Below are 19,274 nucleotides of genomic sequence, written 5' to 3' on the forward strand. Positions count from 1 at the left end.
AGCATTCCTAACAAACATTATAGGGAAAACTGACCTCTGAACAAGACAGTATGACTGCAGTGTATTACATCCAGAAACAAGGGGAGAACCCTTCTATACAACTGTCAGAACTAGCACAGACTATATGGAAATGGTCAGACAAACACTAAATTCTCCTAGCTCAAAAAATACCAGGGCAGGAAAGCTCCATTGCAGACCTGTTCAGCAGAACACAGCGACAAGTTCACAAGTGGAAAATACGCACACCATTACTGCTAGAATACTTCCACTGGTGGGGAACCCCTGTAACAGACAATCGCCAGCACTGAAAATTGAAAATGCCAAATCTCCTTCCGATAACCACACCCAATTTACTAATAGAAAGGTCTATGGAAGAACTGGTCAAGGCTATTTTCTTACGGTTTTCACTCATTCCATACGTGGTCAGGAAACTCAGGCAGACTTCTATAACTAATATTACTTGTTTTCAATTTTGCTGGACACTACTAGAGTTATCCATAATACCTCACGAGAAATTACCCAATTATCCAAATCTCTCAAAGCAGGGAAAGGGTGAGACATCCCAATGCACAACAGCTCAATCTTGCAACTCGGTACTGAGGTCATAGAGTTTGGATACTTAAATCTTCCTCCAGAATCTATGTCTGTTCTAAAGTAGGCCAGAAGACCAACCACAAGGGCTTGCTCAGTAGCAAAATGGAAATGTTTTGTTCACTATTGTGCATCTTTAAATATCAACCCTTCTTCTCCAACAGAACATATAGTCTGTTACTTGTTACACTTACAAAAGGCACTTTTGGCATTTGCCTCAATACGCTTGCATTTAGCAGCCATTGCAGCATACCTACAAAACAGGAAACACCAATGGTTTTTCCGTATTCCTGTCATCAAAACCTTCGTGGAAGGATTGGAAGTATTAAAAAGAATCATTCCACCACGTACAGGGTTCCAGCACCTGCGTGGAACCTAAACATGGTACTCGCACACCTTATGGGGCCACCATTTGAATCACTTCATAATTTTCAAATACAATTTTTAACATGATGGCTTTTCTTGTGGCAAAAGCAACTCTATGAAAGGTTAGTGAAATACATGCGCTCACTGTGGAAGTACCATACTTTCAAATGTTCCCAGACAAGGCGCGTTTAAGCACAAACCCAAAGTTCTTACCTTAAGTTATATCTCCTTTCCATTTAAATCAAACTCTAGAGTTACTGATTTTCTTACCAAAACCAGAGATAGTTGCAGTGTGTGCCTTGCATACACTCTATGTTAAACGGGCACTCCTGTACTACATCAAACGTACAAAACCCTTCAGGTTAACACAACTATTTGTTTAGTTTTCAAATCCACAAAAAGGAAAAGCTATTTTAAAAGCATGAATAGCAAGATGGATTTTCAAATGTATCCAACTTTGTTATGAACAACGAACAATAACAACTAACTCAAGGGCTCATTCAACAAGGAAAAAAGCCACACATGGATTTCTTGGGAAATAGCCGTCTTAGTGACATTTGCAAAGCAGCAACATGGATAAACCCAAATACATTTACAAAACATTATTGTGTGGTTGTTCAAGCAAGACAACACACTCTAGTTGGACTGACAGCCCTTCAAACAAATGCACCATCTCCTGCCTAAAGGAGGGGTATTGCTTTACGGGTTACCCAAAGCATGTGTGTTAGCAGCCAATACATGCTATGAATGGAGTATGTTACTTACCCTGTAAGCATCTATTTGTGGTGTGTGGTGCTGCAGATTCACCTGCACCCTCCTGCCTCCCCAGCAGGTATTCAATGGTGAGCATACACGCAAATACAGGATGTTCAACAGCAAATGCAAACTTAGCAGACTACATCCTCACTCTGTATATGGCAAGGGGAAAACATTAACAAAGTAGCTGTTGTACATGTGCAATACCTCGAGTAGAAGAGTAGAAATGGCGCTGATCATAAAACTTCCACAAGGAAAAACAACTTGCAGAGTCCGGGCCCAACACTAGATGGCCGGGTTTTGCATAGCATATGAATCTGTAGCACTACACGCCACGTATAGATGCTTATAGGGTAAGTAGCATACTCCTTTTCCATATCCGTTTTCTTCAGCAATTGCTTCATTATCTGAGCTATCACCCACCATGCCAATTTTCTTTTACAGGTGCCATTTCTCTGGTGGGGTAAAATCTAAGAGAGAGAATGTCTTGTCCAACAGTTGAACTGTGCTCTCTCATTGTTACTGTGTCATATCTCTGACGAAATGCACAAACGTGCCTAAAAGAGATGACATTCACTTCTGAATCTGAGGAGCATCATCCAAGGCCTTAAAGTAAAGGAACACCATGGTATAACTTTCAGTTTCAACTGTCTAATATGACCTAGAGTCTCCCAATGCTCTTGGGAAACACTCCTTTAATGCAGAATCCCAATCGAACACTGCCAATGTTTTTTGGGGGAACCACACGAATGGAACACTGTGAGACAGTGTTGGAAGGTGGGGTGGAACAAGGGCTAAAGGACCCCAACTGTTATGGTTGAAGTAATTTGCAACTGGTGTTGGTGTCCTGGAGTCCGTCCTACTATGCTCTACTAAGGACCAAATATACACCCTTCAGCACTTGACACATGGTTGCAAGAGTGGGCAGTCACATGCTTCTCAGGGAGGTATTGTGGAGCTGCACAAGCCCAAAACTAAAAAAATCATCAACTGTATTGTCAATGTCCTGCCCAGTGCTTATTGTTTAGAGAAAAATGTACTTTAATTACACCGCAGGACTAAATACTGCACAGTTCAACTTAAGGTACGATTCAGTGACACTACACCAGCCAGTCCCACTGTGCACTGAACTTACCCAGGTTGATTCTCTAATGGCTAGTTCCCCCACCCATTGGTGAAGGCAAAAGCATGAATCGGGTACATGTCAATTCTCTAGTGAACCCCCAAACACACAGTTCAAGTTGGTGGCCTAGTGGGTCTGTAGCAGTTCGTAATGCTATCTCTGGAGTATAGCCGGCAGCCTCGTAGTTCTTCCTGGGGTAAATAAGGACTGCCTCGGGCTACCAAGAAGACTAGACGCAGCCACGTCTCTAGTGTCCTCTCTCTTAGGTCATCAGGACCTTCTTCACTGGTGCCAGGGTCTCCTCTAAATACTGAATTTAAGGTTGTTAGGGGACTGTAGAGTAGTTGCCTATGGGTTACTGACCCTTGGGGTCAATTTGCCCTCTAGATTACCACTTCCTGTGGGAAGTGAGCACAATCCTGTCCCAGAATTCCCAATTATACCATCACAAAGATAGATACTTCTGAAAAATCGTGTCCGCCTCAGCGTAGACCAGCTTAGGGGTGGTTCTAGCTTGGGAGTAGCACACCTTCCTGACTAGCTAATTTTTCTGCCTGTCCAGGTGCCAAGAGGGTGCTGGATAAATGGGAGGCAGCTTTCTTTCCTGTGAGAGTAGCCAGACTCGCATTCCAAAGGCAATAGTTCTTTGAAGCTTGCCAGCCCGAAGAGGCTAATCCACAGGTCATACTGTGATAGGGGGATGTTATGCTATGTTCCCAGACAAGCTTTTGTTCTGGATCGCCTGAAAGCAAACGCTCTCGTCCTAGGAGGTCACAACTTTGTCTCATGTGGCAGGTAAATCTCAATGACTGTTTCGCCCCGGGACCAGTTGCATAGCTTCATGTGCAGATGCACAACACTTTGAGTTAATCCATATTTCACCAGGTATTCAATGCTTTAATCCTTTTATTTTGCTTAGCCACACTTAATCCACATGTGGGAAATTATGCTATTTTCCAAGCTTGTGTTCATGATGTGACCATCCAGACTTCTATCACAAACACAACCAACGCATAATTCATCCATGGCATGTTCTTTATTCAAACCCAATGCATTTCGGACTACGCAAGTCCTTCCTCAGGGGTAACTAAAAGTGAAACATGTCACAATTACTGTTTACTTGTACAACTCTAAAGATACATATTTCATTTTACCAAAACTGCTGGAGAAAAACTCTAATATAATCTTGATACTTTGATGCGTGAACGTAAACCCCTTAAGTGTCTAACCCAACCCAGGGTTTCATGTGACAGCTTGGCAAAAACCAGTCAGGGAGCACGCCAGCGTCTGGTAGGTTTTCAGGGGGCACCTCTAAGGAGCCCTCTGGGTGCAAGTATTGGTAAATCGATAATTTGGATGAGTGTAGGTTTATCAGTTCGAACTGTTTGATACCATACTCCTATTTTCAGTGGAGCCATTATGTGGCTGGGGCACGCGTTTTTACCGGTGTCCAGCACAGGTTTTAAAACTGCTTTCCTGTCCACTTTTAATGTCAGTAATAGGACTGACCAGCACGGGGACACATCTGCTCATGCAGGTATGCCCTCACATGTAATATTCAGCACCATGCCTAAGGGCTGTCAGTCCTGCTGTAGGGTTGAATTACAAATATCACATACAGTGTTAGCTGACCTGGCACACAGGGATGTGTGACGTGTTTAATTTCTGTCTGCATCAAAACAAGAAGCCTGCAATAGTAGCCTTTGGGAGTAACCTCCTGCTAATGAAAGCAACAGGTTGGTCATGGCAATCATCATTAGTTTGGGATAGGACCGCTCCTATTCCATGTTCAGAGGCATCAGTCTGCACTATTAACTGCTTTGTGTAATAGGGAGCTTTTAGAATGGGTGCTGAACACATTGCTTCCTTCAGTGTTAAAAGCTGTTTGACAGATCACTGTCCAGTTAACTTTATTTGGCATCTTTTTGGAGGTCAGTTCTGTGAGGAGTGCCACAGTAGGACCATACCCCCTCACAAACCTCCTGTAATACAGAGTCAAAACAAGGAATGCCCTGACTTTAGTCTGGTTGGTCTGACCTACCCAGTCCAGAATTGTCTGGATCTTAGGATGTAAGGGTTGCAATTTGGCCACCACCTACAAAGCGGCCTAAGTATACAACAGAGCCCAAGTATACAACAGAGCCCTACCCCTGGCACTCGCTTGCCTTGATAGTGAGGCCTGCACTTCTCAGAACCTCAAGGACCTTGCCAAGGTGGATCAGGTGTTCTTGCCAGGTGGACCTGTAGACCACAATATCAAGAAAAGCTGCACTAAAACACTCCAGCCCAGCAAGGACTTTGTTCAACAACCTTTGGAAGGTGGCAGTGGCATGCTTTAATCCAAAGCATATAACTGAACTTAAAAGGCTCATCTGGAGTCGAGAATGCAAAAGTTTTTGTTGCTCCTGGGGTCAGACCATTTGGCAGTACCCTGATGTCAGATCAAAAGTACTGAGGAACTTGTCTGCCCCTAGCCAGTCAATTAATTCATCTGCCTTTGGTATAGGGTGTGCATCTGTCTTTATAATAACATCATTGAGGTCTCTACTCTCCCCTTTTCTTTCTAGGATAGGGTATGGTCCATTCAATTTGTCCTGGAGGGCCCTTGGGGCCATAGTCTCCAAAATCCACATCTGCCCTAAATGGATCTCCACCAGTGCAGCCCATGTTTCATACCAGAGCCTCTTGGCTGGCTGGTGTCAAGTTTTTTGGATGCTTTTTCCGTAGGCCAAGCTCATAATCCACAATGTCCTGTTTAGGCTCTTTGGGCGGCCTCTCCTAGCCTTCCTTCACAAGACACAATGGTACCCTTACAGAAGTTCAAAGGGGGAAAACCTACTCCTATATGTGGCACACACCTGTAGTCAAAAAGCAGGCATGGTAATAAGACATCCCATCTCCTGTTTTCAGGGAGTTCACCAATCATACCTTTCATGGTCTTGTTGAAGCTTTCAACTAGGCCATTTGGGAGTCATATGGGGTAGTGAACTTATAGGTCACTCCACATTTTGCCCACATTTATTTGTGTAAGTCATTTGATGTACACACTCAGTCAGCAAATGGTCTCACACACAAATATACTGTTGTTTTATTTCTAGAAGCGTGACAAAGGTGTACCGAAAAACCATAAAGGTTTTTGAGAAAACCCTCACTCAACCTTAGTGGGTGACATGCTTCATAATCGGGTTCCACCGGGTTGGCCGAATGCCTACCCAGTGTACTACAACACCTGTAACTGCATTGGAGCTGGTTTTTCGTGAATTGTGGTGAATTAGTGATAAGTGTGGTTAAAACAGAGCGTACTGTAGCCAAAAATTAAATTTAATAAAGGCACAGCCTAACGACTCCCCACCTGCAACCTAGTTTGCTCGCATCCTCCGCGAATACCTCCAACATGAAGTAACCCCCACCACTGGTCCCATGGAGTGAAGCGCGATTTGCATTCACTTTCGGACACCTGGAAATGCCAGGGAAGTCCGGTACAAAATTGTGAGTTTTTTAATAATTTTACATTCACTTCACCTTTACCACTGAGGTTTGGGTACGCCTTAGCGTGCGTACCACGCCCAGTGGGGTCTTCTTTTTACACTATTCTGTGGTCCTGATGAAAGCTTAGCCGACTTGGCTTTCTTGAGCAGAAACATGTCGACCGTTGATCACTATTTGGACACAGTTGGCTCAAACTAATGGCCAAATGTTGGTCCATAATTGATTTTAATGAGAGCTTGTGGTGCCTTTATTAAAATGATTTTTTGCTACAGTACGCTCTGTTTTAACCACACTTATCACTAATTCACCACTATTCACGAAAAACCAGCTCCACTGCAGTTGCAGGTGTTGTAGCACACTGGGTAGGCATTTGGCCCGCCCTGGGGAACCCGATGATGAAGCATGTCACCCACTAGGGGTGAGTGAGGGTTTTCTTAAAAACCTTTATGGTTTTTCGGTACACCTTTGTCACGCTTTTTCTTTGTTTTGCCTTTCCTTTTTTATTTAAGACACTAGCCCGTATGTGTTTTTTGCCATAAACTTTAGTCATTCCTTTGTTGGTATTTATCTTTGAATTGGGGTATAGGAGTGCCTCTTAAACCCTACCTCTCTTGTTGTTTATAAGTTTTATTTCTAGAACCAATCAAGCTCAGTGCTGGATCCTGGATTCAGCACAGGGACATTTCCTGAAAACAGTTGAGAAAATGCGTTTTGGTTATTCGGCTGATTATTAAGGAATATTTGTTGTTTTCATAAGGCGACACTTTTGGGGGGGAAAAGTGTCAATGTTATCCTATGAGGAAAAATGAGTTATCGGTTTCAAGGTAAGTAATCAGTCTATTGAGTTGGGGTCCTGGGGTTAGACTCAGGGGTTTCCCAGGGTCAGTGTTGAGACCCAATGTTATCCTATGGAGGATAGGGGGGCTCCGGTTGGTGATGGCTGGTAAGCAGGCCACAGGCTTGTGGGAGCAAAACTCCTCGGGTTAAGCTCAGGGCAATTTGGGGACCAAGTTAGCACAAAGGGGCACCCTCAGCAGCCCTAGGGCAGCAGGGTGCTGTTTTGAGGTCGGGTTCCCTGTTGATTTCAATGGGGATTCTCTGGGACAAAGAAACACTGCAGGCTCGGGGACAAGGATCTTCCAGGAGTGACCACCACTTCGAGGGGTAAGTTGAGATTTAGAGGGATGGTTAGGCACCGCTGGGTTGAACAAACCAGGCCGTGGGGCATCGGGTGCAGGGGTGCCTTTGGATGTCGGATTTTCTTACCCGCTCTGGTCGCGGTAGGGGGCGTCCTCTGGATTGAGGCTGCAGGCATCGTCTGGAGGCAAGTCAGGGGTCGCCGGATCTCGGGTCAAGATCGCCGGGGGGACCTCGTGGTGTTTGTTCACTCAAACACGGGCCAGGTTCGGCGGGTGCAGAGTGTGCTGGATTAGCGGTTTCTGGCTGGCACCAGAAGCTGCGTTTTAAACACATTCGGTGTTCACAGGAGAAACAGCTTGGAAAGTGAATGCAGGCAGGTCCTCCGGGGTTTCGCAGGTTCGAGGGGAGACAGGCCTGTAGGGCTGGGGCCAAATCAATGGGCGTCATTCTCTTGTTAGCTCAGCACGGCTTCTCGTCCTTCTTTTCTTGTTGTTGCTGGAACTGAGGAAAGAAGGTTCAGGGTGCCCCTAAATACTAAATTTAGGGGCGTTACAGGTAGGTAAAGGTCAGGGACCAATGGGTCCCTTCCCTGGGGTGGGTACACCCCCTATTGTGCCACTCTCCAGTAGGAGGTGGGCAGGAGCCTGTCCGTAGTTGGCTGGGTCCCCCATCCTCAAGATGGTGTGGACTCAAGGTTGGCTTCACCTCGCCTCCGCACCTTAAGGGTGGAGTTGGCAGAGGTGGGCACACCTCTCTTCCTCACTTTGTTTTTCCTGCCTGGTCTCCCGCCCAAAGTGGGAGGTAGAACCAGTGGGTACCAGTTGCTGAGTACAGCAAGTGGTCTGAACAGGCTCACAAAGGCGGTATGCCTTTGAAGCTTCTTCTTTGTGAACTCTGCCCATCCTGGGGAGGAGGCTTAGCACCTCGTCCCAGAATGTGCATTGTTTCAGGCCCCCGAGAGCGGCAAGCTCTCGACCCAAGGGTCCAGAAACATGTCTAGGGGTGGCAGCCTCGGCAGCCACTCAGTCAGATTACTATAGTGGTTGAGTTTCAGGGGGCATCTCTAAGATGTCCTCTGTTGTACATTTTACATTAAATCCAACACTGGCATCAATGTGGGTTTAATGTGCTGAGAAGTTTGAAATCAAATGTCTCCGTCCTCAGTGTAGCCATTATGGTGCTGTGGAGTTCATAATGACAAACTCCCAGCACCATACACTCTTAATGGCAGCACTGAACTTAGTAATGGACCTGGGTACTGCAGGGGTACAGGGCTCATACACCTGTACCCTCACCACTGGCATAGGGCACCCAGCTAGAGGGGTGACTGATGTATACCAGGGCAGTGTTTTGTGGGCATGGCACACAGGGATGTGTGCCATATCGACTCTTTGTTTTGTTCTGCACCAAGACACGCAGCCCGCAAAGGCATTGTGTGTGTTTTTCAGGGCACAGGGCCTCTAAGGGTGGAACAATAAGTGCTGCAGCCCTTACAGGCCTTCTCTGGTCACAGTGCCCTGGGTACCTATGGTACCATTCAGCAGGGGCTGATATGTGGCCAGAGATGCCAATTAGGTTTAGACTTCAATGCAGGTTTAGGGAAGGATCACAGGCCCTGGGTGCCTGATTGGCAGGATCCCAGGGCACACTCAGTCAAAGCACATCAGCAATTCACCAAAAATTGGGCCATACCATGCAAGAAGGAGGGCACTTTCTCACACAATCCCCCCAAACAAAAGAGGATGAGACTAACCTTGCCCTAGGGAGTCTTCATTGTCTAAGTGGAAGAACCTGGAAAGTCCATCTGCATTGGCATGGGCAGTCCCAGGTCTTTGTTCTACTTCAAAGTCCATTCCCTGTAGGGAGATGGACCACCTCAACAGTTCAGGATTTTCTCCTTTCATTTGCATTAGCCATCTGAGTGGTCTGTGGTCAGTTTGAACCAGAAAGTGAGTACCAAACAAGTATGGCCTCAACGTTTTCAGGAACCAAACCACAGCAATTCCCTCTCAATGGCACTCTAACGCTGCTCCCTGGGGAGAAGCCTTCTGCTTAAAAAAGCCACAGGTTGGCCCTGGCCTTCATCATTGGTCTGGGATAGGACCGCTCCTATCCCTAGCTCAGAGGCATCAGTCTGCACTATGAACTGCTTGGCATAATCTGGAGCTTTTAGAATTGGTGCTGAGCACATTGCTTCTTTCATGGTGTCAAAAGTCTTTTGGCAACTAACTGTCCAGTTAACCTTCTTGGGCATTTTCTTGGAGGCAAGTTCTCTGAGGGGAGTCACAATGAACCCATATCCCTTCACTGTGACCACCTGGATTTGATCCTAGGCGGCCGCTCCCCTCACGCTCCCTGACCAAGGAATCTGCCTGCAATCCTAGCTTTTGGACGCCTCTGCCTGACTTCGTGGTATCGTAGACATTTGAACCTCGCTGTTAACTGCATTATAGACATAGCGCTTGATTGTATTACATTTTAAGCTTTGCGCGTGTGTAAAAGAAAGTTCCAAGCCTCGCACTTGATTGATTGTGAACATCGCGCCAGACTATATTCCATTCAAAAGTTTAACGCGTTTGTAAAAGCAACATCCGTGCCTCACGCTTGATTGTTTATCTTTTGGTGACATCGCGCTTAACTGCAATTAACCTCGAGACGTGGCGCATTGTCTGGGGCATAGCGCCGAACCTCGTGCTGTCACCTGCGGTTGTGCGCAGCTTTCTTTCATTAGATTGTGGCTGCTGCTGCCATCTGCATTGTGCATTTTTTTGTTCTGCCTTATTACTTAGTGGAATAGAAACTTGTAGTAGCCGAGCTCTGTTTCACTTTCCATTCTCCATTTTGGATCCTGGTTTGTTGTGTGTTCCCTTGGCCCGCCCACGCTCCGCCCCCTCCACCATCCATTTAAGTCGAATGCCCCAACGCGCAGCGACCACGCGCTGCGGCCGCGCCGAAGGTGCGCCAAAGGTAAGCCCGTCTACGCACGTCCGTGCCAAGACCGCGCCCAGCGCCAGACCCCCTGGTTCCCTTAAGTCCCAGCCCACCCGCATTACATACGATTCCTCCTCCCTCCTTGCACTAAACCCCGGCCGACTCCCCAACTGCGCCCAAGCCGCACCTGGACACACCCATGGACCCTTCACATGCAACTCCTGCAAGTTTGACGGCACAAAAACAAATTCCTCATCCACTAACACCAAACATAGATCTGACGCCAACCACCTAAAATGCATCCTACTCAACACCCGATCGGTCCACAGCCACGCCATCAACCGGTGGAATCTACTAGACACCATCTCTCCTGACGTCGCATTCCTAACAGAAACTTGGATGAACGCCTCTTCAGCCCCAGACATCACCATAGCCATCCCGGAAGGCTACAAGATCATCCGAAAAGATCGCACCATCCAAACAGGAGGAGGCATCGCCATCGTCCATAAGAACTCCATCCGCATCTCAACCAGCTCGGACGTCAACCTCTCTAGCGCCGAACACCTTCACTTCGAGATCCACACCGACCTCAAGACCACACTCAGAGGCACCCTCCTCTACAGGCCACCAGGACCCGGTGCACAATTCACTGAAGACATCACTGGTTTTATCACCCAACACGCCCTCTCCTCCGAGGACTACATTCTATTGGGAGACCTCAATTTTCACCTGGAAAAGAGCAACGACAACACCACCACCACCCTTTTGGACAATTTCGCCAACCTCGGACTCAAACAACTTGTTAATACCCCCACACACCACGCAGGACACACTCTCGACCCTATCTTCACCTCCAGCAAACATATTTCCTTCAGTCACACCACAGTTCTCCAATGGACGGACCACAGCTGCGTTCACTTTGTTTACAATAAGACCACAACCATCCTCAACCTACCCTGCAAAGAAACTGGAACAAAATCACCATCGACCAGATCTCCACATCGCTTCTTCAAAACCCCCCTGCCCACTCATCGAACCCCAACCAAGCAGCCATTAACCTCACTCAATGGCTAAGCAACACCGCCGACAACCTAGCACCTTTGAAAAAACGTCAAATCAAACTAGGCAGCAAAAACGCCCCTTGGTTCAACGAGGATCTTAAGAAATCCAAGAAACTCTGTCGCTCCCTCGAGAAGGCCTGGAAAAAAGACCCAAACACCAACACCAGAGACTCCTTCAAAAACGCTACCCGCATACACCACCAATTGATCCGGACTGCCAAGAAAACCGCATTCAAAGACCGACTAGACAAAAACGCCCACAACAGCAAGGAATTATTCAACATCGTCAAAGAGTTTACCAACCCCACTGCCAACTCCAACGACATCACCCCCTCTCAAACCCTTTGCGACTCCCTCGCTTCGTTCTTCCACAACAAAATCGCAGACATCCACAACAGCTTTGACAACCAACCCGAAGACCAACCCACCCAACCCTCTGCCGTACCTTCACCCCCCTTGAACATCCTTAATGACTGGAACCCAATCTCCACTGAGGACACCATCCGCCTGATGAACTCCATCCACTCAGGATCCCCCACAGACCCATGCCCTCACCACATCTTCAACAAAGCAGACTCCATCATAGCACCACACCTCCGAAACGTCATCAACTGCTCCCTCAACTCCGGCACCTTCCCAGAAAGCTGGAAACACGCCGAACTCAGCGCCCTTCTGAAAAAACCCACAGCTGACCCCACCGAACTCAAAAACTACCGCCCCATCTTGCTCCTTCCTTTCCCGGCCAAAGTCATCGAGAAAGCTGTCAACAACCAGCTCGCCGCCTTCCTCGAAGCCAACAAATCCCTCGACTCCTCACAGTCCGGCTTCCGAGCCAAACACAGTACTGAGACTGCACTCATCGCAGCAACAGACGACATCCGAACTCTACTGGACAATGGAGACACAGTCGCCCTCATCCTCCTCGACCTCTCCGCAGCCTTCGACACAGTCTGTCATAACACCCTGCTACAACGACTCAGAAACATCGGAATCCAAAGAAAAGCACTGGAATGGATCACCTCATTCCTTGCCGGAAGAACTCAGAGAGTACGCCTCCCACCATTCAAGTCAGAGGCCACTGAAGTCATCTGCGGAGTGCCACAAGGATCTTCACTCAGCCCCACCCTCTTCAACGTATACATGAGCCCCCTCGCGACCATCGCACGCCAACACAACCTCAACATCATCTCCTACGCTGATGACACTCAACTGATCCTCTCACTCACCAAAGACCCAAACATCGCCAAAACCAACCTACAGGAAGGAATGAAAGAGGTAGCCGAATGGATGAAGCATAGCCGTCTGAAACTGAATTCAGACAAAACAGAAGTCCTTATCTTAGGTACCTCCCCCTCCGCCTGGGACGACTCTTGGTGGCCAGAGGCCCTTGGAAAAGCACCCATCCCGACGGATCACGCACGGAACCTAGGCGTCATCCTGGATTCCTCACTCTCGATGACCAGACAAGTCAACGCTGTCTCTTCATCTTGCTTCAACACTCTTCGCATGCTCAAAAAAACATTTCGCTGGATCCCCACGGAAACTAGAAAAACGGTCACCCACGCACTGGTTACAAGCCGCCTGGACGACGGAAACACCCTCTACGCCGGTACCACCGCAAAACTTCAGAAAAAACTCCAACACATCCAGAACGCATCAGCCAGACTCATATTAGACATCCCGCGTAAAGAACACATTTCTGGTCACCTGAAAAACCTCCACTGGCTCCCCGTCAATAAGAAGATAACTTTCCGCTTCCTCACCCACGCACACAAAGCTCTTTACGAACTTGGACCCGAATGCCTCAATACACGTCTTTCCTTCTACACCCCCCCCTCCCCCCCACCAGCTGCGCTCTTCCAACCAAGCCCTCGCTGCTGTTCCCCGCGTCAACAAAACCACCATGGAAGGAAGATCACTCTCCTACCTAGCGGCCAAAACCTGGAACTCACTTCCCATGCACCTTTGCCTCACTCAAAACCACCTAGCATTCAGAAAGCAACTTAAAACCTGGATATTCGAGAAGTAATTCCCCAACCCTCTCCAAGCGCCTTGAGACGCTCTGGGTATGTAGCGCGCTATATAAATTTATTGACTTGACTTGACTTGACAAACCTCCTGTAGTACCCAGTCAAGCCAAGGAATGCCCTGACGTGGGTCTGGGGTATTGGAGCCGCCCAGTCCAGGATGGCCCGGATCTTGGGCTGTAAGGGCTGTACCTGGCCTCCACCAACAAGGTGGCTCAAGTACACCACAGTGCCCTGCCCTATCTGGCATTTGGATGCCTTGATAGTTAGGCCTGCCCTCTGCAGGTCAGGGCTTTTAAAACCTTGCCAAGGTGGATCCGGTGATCCTGCCAGGTGGAACTAAATACAGCAATATCATCAAGGTAAGCTGCACTAAAGGAATCCAACCCAGCAAGGACTTGATTCACCACCTCTGGAAGGTGGCAGGGGCATTCATTAAACCAATGGGCATAACAGTGAACTGATAGTGCCCATCGGGTGTGGAGAATGCAGTTTTTACTTTTGCTCCTGGAGCCATGCCAATCTGCCAGTACCCTGCAGTTAAGTCAAAGGTACTTAGAAATGTGGCTTCCCCCAATTTGTCTATCAACTCATCTGCTCTTGGGCTAGAGTGATCATCTGTCTTGGTGACAGAGTTGAGCCCTCTATAGTCCACACAAAACCTAATTTCTCTCTTTCCACCCTGTGAATGAAGGTTGGAAACCAGAACCACTGGGCTGGCCCAGGGGCACTCACAGGGTTCAATAACCCCTAACTCCAGCTTCCTGCTGACTTCAGCTTTGATGCTTTCCTTGACTTGGTCTGACTGACGATAGATCTTGTTTTTGACAGGTGCACTGTCACCAGTGTCCATATCAAGGGTACACCAGTTTGTCAGACCAGGGGTTCTGGCAGGAAAAGAGCCTAGCATACTGTTGCAAGACTTGCTTGCAGTCAGTCTGCTGTTGGGCCGAGAGGGTGTCTGAAAAGACAACACCATCCACTGACCCATCTTTTGGGCTGTAGGAGAGGAGATCAGGGAGAGGTTCACTCTCTGCTTCCTGTTCCTCATCAGTCACCATCACCATGGTGATGTCGGCCCTGTCATTGTAGAGCTTGAGGCGGTTCACATGGATAACCATTTTGGGTGTCCTGCTTGGGCCCAGGTAAATTAAGTAAGTGACCTCACTCTTTTTCTCTAGGATAGGGTAAGGGCCACTCCATCCATCTTGGAGTGCCCTTGGTGCCACTGGCTCCAAAACCCACGCCTGTTGTCCAAGTTGAAATTCAACCAGTGCAGCTTTTTGGTCAAACCAGTGCTTCTGAAGCTCCTGGCTGGCCTCAAGATTATTCTTGGATGCCTTTTCCATCTACTCAACCATTCTGGACCTTAGGCCAAGCACACAGTCCACAATGTCTTGCTTGGGTCCTTGGAGAGGCCTCTCCTAACCCTCTTCTACAAGACAGAGAGGTCCCCTCACAGGATGACCAAACAGAAGTTCAAATGGGGAAAACCCTACTCCCTTCTGTGGCACTTCTCTGTAAGCAAAAAATCAGGCATGGCAACAGGACATCCCATCTCCTCTTGAACTTTTCAAGGAGTCCCATGATCATGCCTTTTAATTTCTCGTTGAATCTCTCAACAAGGCCATTGGTTTGTGTGTGATATGATGTAGTAAACCTGTACTGCACTCCACACTCCTTCCACATGTGTTTTAGATAAGCAGGCATGAAGTTAGAACCTCTGTCTGAAACCACCTCCTTAGTAAACCCTATCCTGGTGAAGACACCAATGAGGGCCTTGGCTACTGCAGGAGCTGTAGTAGTCCTAAGTGGGATTGCTTCAAGGTACCTAGTAGCATGATTCACTACCACTAGAAAGAATTTGTTCCCGGAGGCTGTGGGAGGTTTAAGTGGACCCACCATGTCCACATCTACACTTTCAAAGGGAACCCCCACCACAGGCAGTGGTATTAGGGGGGCCTTTGGGTGGCCATCTATCTTGCCACTGGCCTGACGGGTAACACAGGAGCTTACCAACTCCTTCACCTTTTGGTGCATCTGGGGCCAGTAAAAGTAGCTAACTAGCCTTTCTCAAGTTTTGGTTTGGCACAGATGTCCAGCTAGGGGGATGTCATGGGCTAAAGTTAGGAGGAACTCCCTGTACTTCTGTGGCACTACCACTCTCCTGGAGGCACCAGGATTGGGGTTTCCTGCCTCAGTGTACTGTAATCCCTCTTCCCAATAAGCTATGTGGGTACCACTGACATCTGCCTTTGCTTCTGAAACAGCTTGCTGCCTCAGGCTTTCAAGAGTGGGACAGTCTTGCTGATCCTGGCACAGCTCTTCCCTAGAGGGTCCCCCTGGGCCCAAGAGTTTAACCTGGTAATGGTCAAGCTCCATAGGCTCAGTTCTCTTTGGGGTGTCCAAGTCCTCTCCCTGAGGAGAGGGGTCCTGATTTGTTTGCTGTACAGAAGCTATTTCCCCAGTCTTCTTATCTTTTCTCTTGGTGGGTTGGGCCATACTTTCAGGTTCCAACTCTACTTTTACACCCTGCCTTTTGACCTGTGCTCTTGTTTTTACACACACCAATTCAGGGATATCCAGCATTGCTGCATGGGTTTTTAATTCAACCTCAGCCCAGGCTGAGGTTTTCAGGTCTTTGCCAAGCAGACATGCAGCTGGTAGCTTTGGGGAGACCACTACCTGTTTCAGGCCAGTAAACCCCCCCAGTCTAATGTCACCATAGCCATTGCATGATTAGTAGTAACACTGTCAGCATTGGTGACTGGGTAAGTACGCCCAATCAAATATTGCTATGGGGAAACCAGTGTGTCTTTCACCATAGTGACACTGGCACCTGTACGCCTCAAAGCTTCTATCCTAGTTCCATTGATCCAAGGGTACTGTAAGTATTTCTTTAATTTGGGTGGACACACAGCTACAGTGGCAAACTCAACTTCCCCCTCTGAAACTATAACTGCTTCAGTGTGCAACCTGATTTGCTCTGGGCACACTGTGATCCCATCTGAAGACTTGCTACCCCAGACATAGCTGTACTTGTTGAACTAGGGGCCTTGTTGTAAGGGCAAGACTTGTCTACAGTTAGGTGTCCCAACTTCATACTTTTGTTACAATAGACCTTTAAAGGATCAAGGTTCTTCCCCCTATAGGGCTGAGGCACATAGGGAGTAGTTTGGGACCCACCCCCCTGTGCAGGTTTTTGGGGCCCTTTGGAAAACTCAAACTTTTTATCTTGGGGATTCTCACCACCTTTCCCCTGGGGAGGTTGTGTAACCATTTTCTTCTGGTCAACCCCAGTGGTTGTCCTTGTCACCCTAATATTGACCCAGTGGTTTGTCTTCTTTCCCAATTCTTTGAGGGAAATTAGACCTAGATCTACCAAATGCTGATGTAACTTTTCATTCGTGCAATAACTTAATATATGTTCCTTCATAAACAAATTGTGAAGTCATGCACATTGTGTCTAGTTAACCAACCATTCCGTGTCTTTACTGAGTAGTCTGCAAAATCAATCCAGGACTGGTTCTGAGTTTTGTGAGCCCCCCTGAATCTAATTTTGTTCTCCTTAGTGGGGAGCCCAAATCCCTCAATCAGAGTTCTCTTCATGAGGTCATAGGACCCTGCATCTGGCCCAGAGAGGGTCAGAAACCTGTTATTGCAGTTACCAGAGAACAGTCCCCACAGGAGTGCCCCCCAGAAAGGTGTCTTCACCTTTCTCAGGTCACAAGCCCTCTCAAAGGCTGTAAACCATTTGGTGATGTCATCATCCTCTTCAGATTTAGGGACAATCTCTTTGGGGATTTTAGGATCATAAGATTGCTCTTTATTCTTACTAGTTGTATTACTATCTCCATTAATGGGTGCTAAACCCATATCTGTCCTTTCTTTTTCCAGAGCCAGGAGTCTGGACTCTAGTTCCAAACGTTTGGCCAGCCTTGTTAGGAAGCTGTCCTCTTCATTGGGGTTGTCCCCTATGTCCTCACCAGAGCTGGGCCACCTGTGAGGACTCCAGGTCTCCAGGGAATGATGCTTGGAGTCAATGGTACAGGGACCATATCTTCCCAAGGAAATGTTGAAGGTGGGTACCCCTCTCCATCCTCCTCACCTCTTTCCCCTTCTGGTTGGTCATCATCATCCTCCGAAGGGTGGGCCTTAGCATACTCAGCCAACAGCTCATGGAGCCTTTGTTTGATTGGATGCTGACCCATGGCTATGCTCTTAATTTTACATAAGGACCTTCACTCCTGAAAAGACAGGTGATGGTAAGGGGTGAGGTCGAGCTCCTCAACCATGTCCTGTATGTTGTCATGGTTATCTTCACTAATAGCTGGGTTCTTCTAAGACATTCTAACAGAAAGTTCTAACCCATCTACCCTTGACTATAGTGACATTTTATTTTCTAAAATTCTAAAGGGACGTAAGCAAAGGCCCAACAAGACTTTCAGTTTGGAAAAAAAATGCCAATTGAAAAAAATCGGAATTCTAAAGGCAATTTAAGAGTTCTGTCTTGTGAACAGATGGTAACCAAGTAGTCCAACAAATGTAAGTTTGTATCCCACCACTGATCCACCAATGTAAGAAACTGTCTCTATATATACTGCACCAAAGTGAGGTACAGTGTGTGTATACAGCCCAAGAGTCTCCAGAGGTTTGGCAGAGGCTAAAGTTAATAGAACATTACTCTCCAAAGTGGTAGCTTGGTCGAGAAGTAAGACCGTATCAGAGGACAAGTGTAAAGCATATGATGTACACACTCAGTCAGCAAATGGTCTCACACACTCAAGAACTGAACTCTAGGCCAGTTGTTTTATATGAAAAATATACAGTTGTTTTATTTCTAGAACCAAGCAAGCTCAGTGCTGGATCCTGGATTCAGCTTTAGGACATTTCCTGAAAACAGTTGAGAAAAAGCATTTTGCTTATTCAGCTGTTTTTTGAGGAATATTTGGAGTTTTCAAAAGTCGACACTTAAAAACTTTTGGGGAGAAAAAGTGTCAATGTTAATCTATGAGGAAAAATGAGTTACCGTTTTCAAGGTAAGTAATCGGTCTTTTGAGTTAGGGTTCTGGGGTTAGACTCAGGGGTCTCCCACGGTCAGTGATGCACTGTTGCTGCACCCTCAGCAGCACTTGGGCGGCCGTGTGCAGAATGTTGAGACTCAATGTTATCCTATGGAGGATAGGGGGGCTCCGGTTGGTGGTGGCTGGTAAGCAGGCCACAGGGTTGTGGGAGCAAAGCTCCAAGGGATAAGCTCAGGGCAAGTTGAGGACCAAGTTAGCACAAAAGGGGCACCCTCAAGGGCGCTAGGGCAGCCGGGTGCGTTTTGAGATCGGGTGCCCTGTTGATTTCAATGGGGATTCTCTGGGACAAAGAAACACTGCAGGCTCGGAGAAGAGGATCTTTCAGGAGTGACCACCACTTTGAGGGGTAAGTTGGGATGTAGAGGAATGATTAAGCACACCATGCCGTGGGGCGTCTGGTGCAGGGGTGCCTTGGGACGTCGGATTTTCATACCCGCTCTGGTCGCGGTAGAGGGGGGTCCTCTGGATTGAGGCTGTAGGCATCGTCAGGAGGCTTGAGGCAGGTCAGGGGTCGCCAGATCTCGGGTTAGGATCGCCGGGGGGACCTCCTTGTGGTGTTTGTTCACTCAAACGCGCCGGGTGCAGAGTGTACTGGATTCGCGATTTCTGGCTGGTACCAGAAGCTCCAGTTTAAACACGTCTGGTGTTCACGGGAGAAACAGCTTGGAAAGTGAATGCAGGCAGGTACTCAGGGGTTTTTGAGGTT

Source organism: Lissotriton vulgaris, chromosome 7, assembly GCF_964263255.1.
Source record: "Lissotriton vulgaris chromosome 7, aLisVul1.2, whole genome shotgun sequence".
Lineage (NCBI taxonomy): Eukaryota > Metazoa > Chordata > Amphibia > Caudata > Salamandridae > Lissotriton > Lissotriton vulgaris.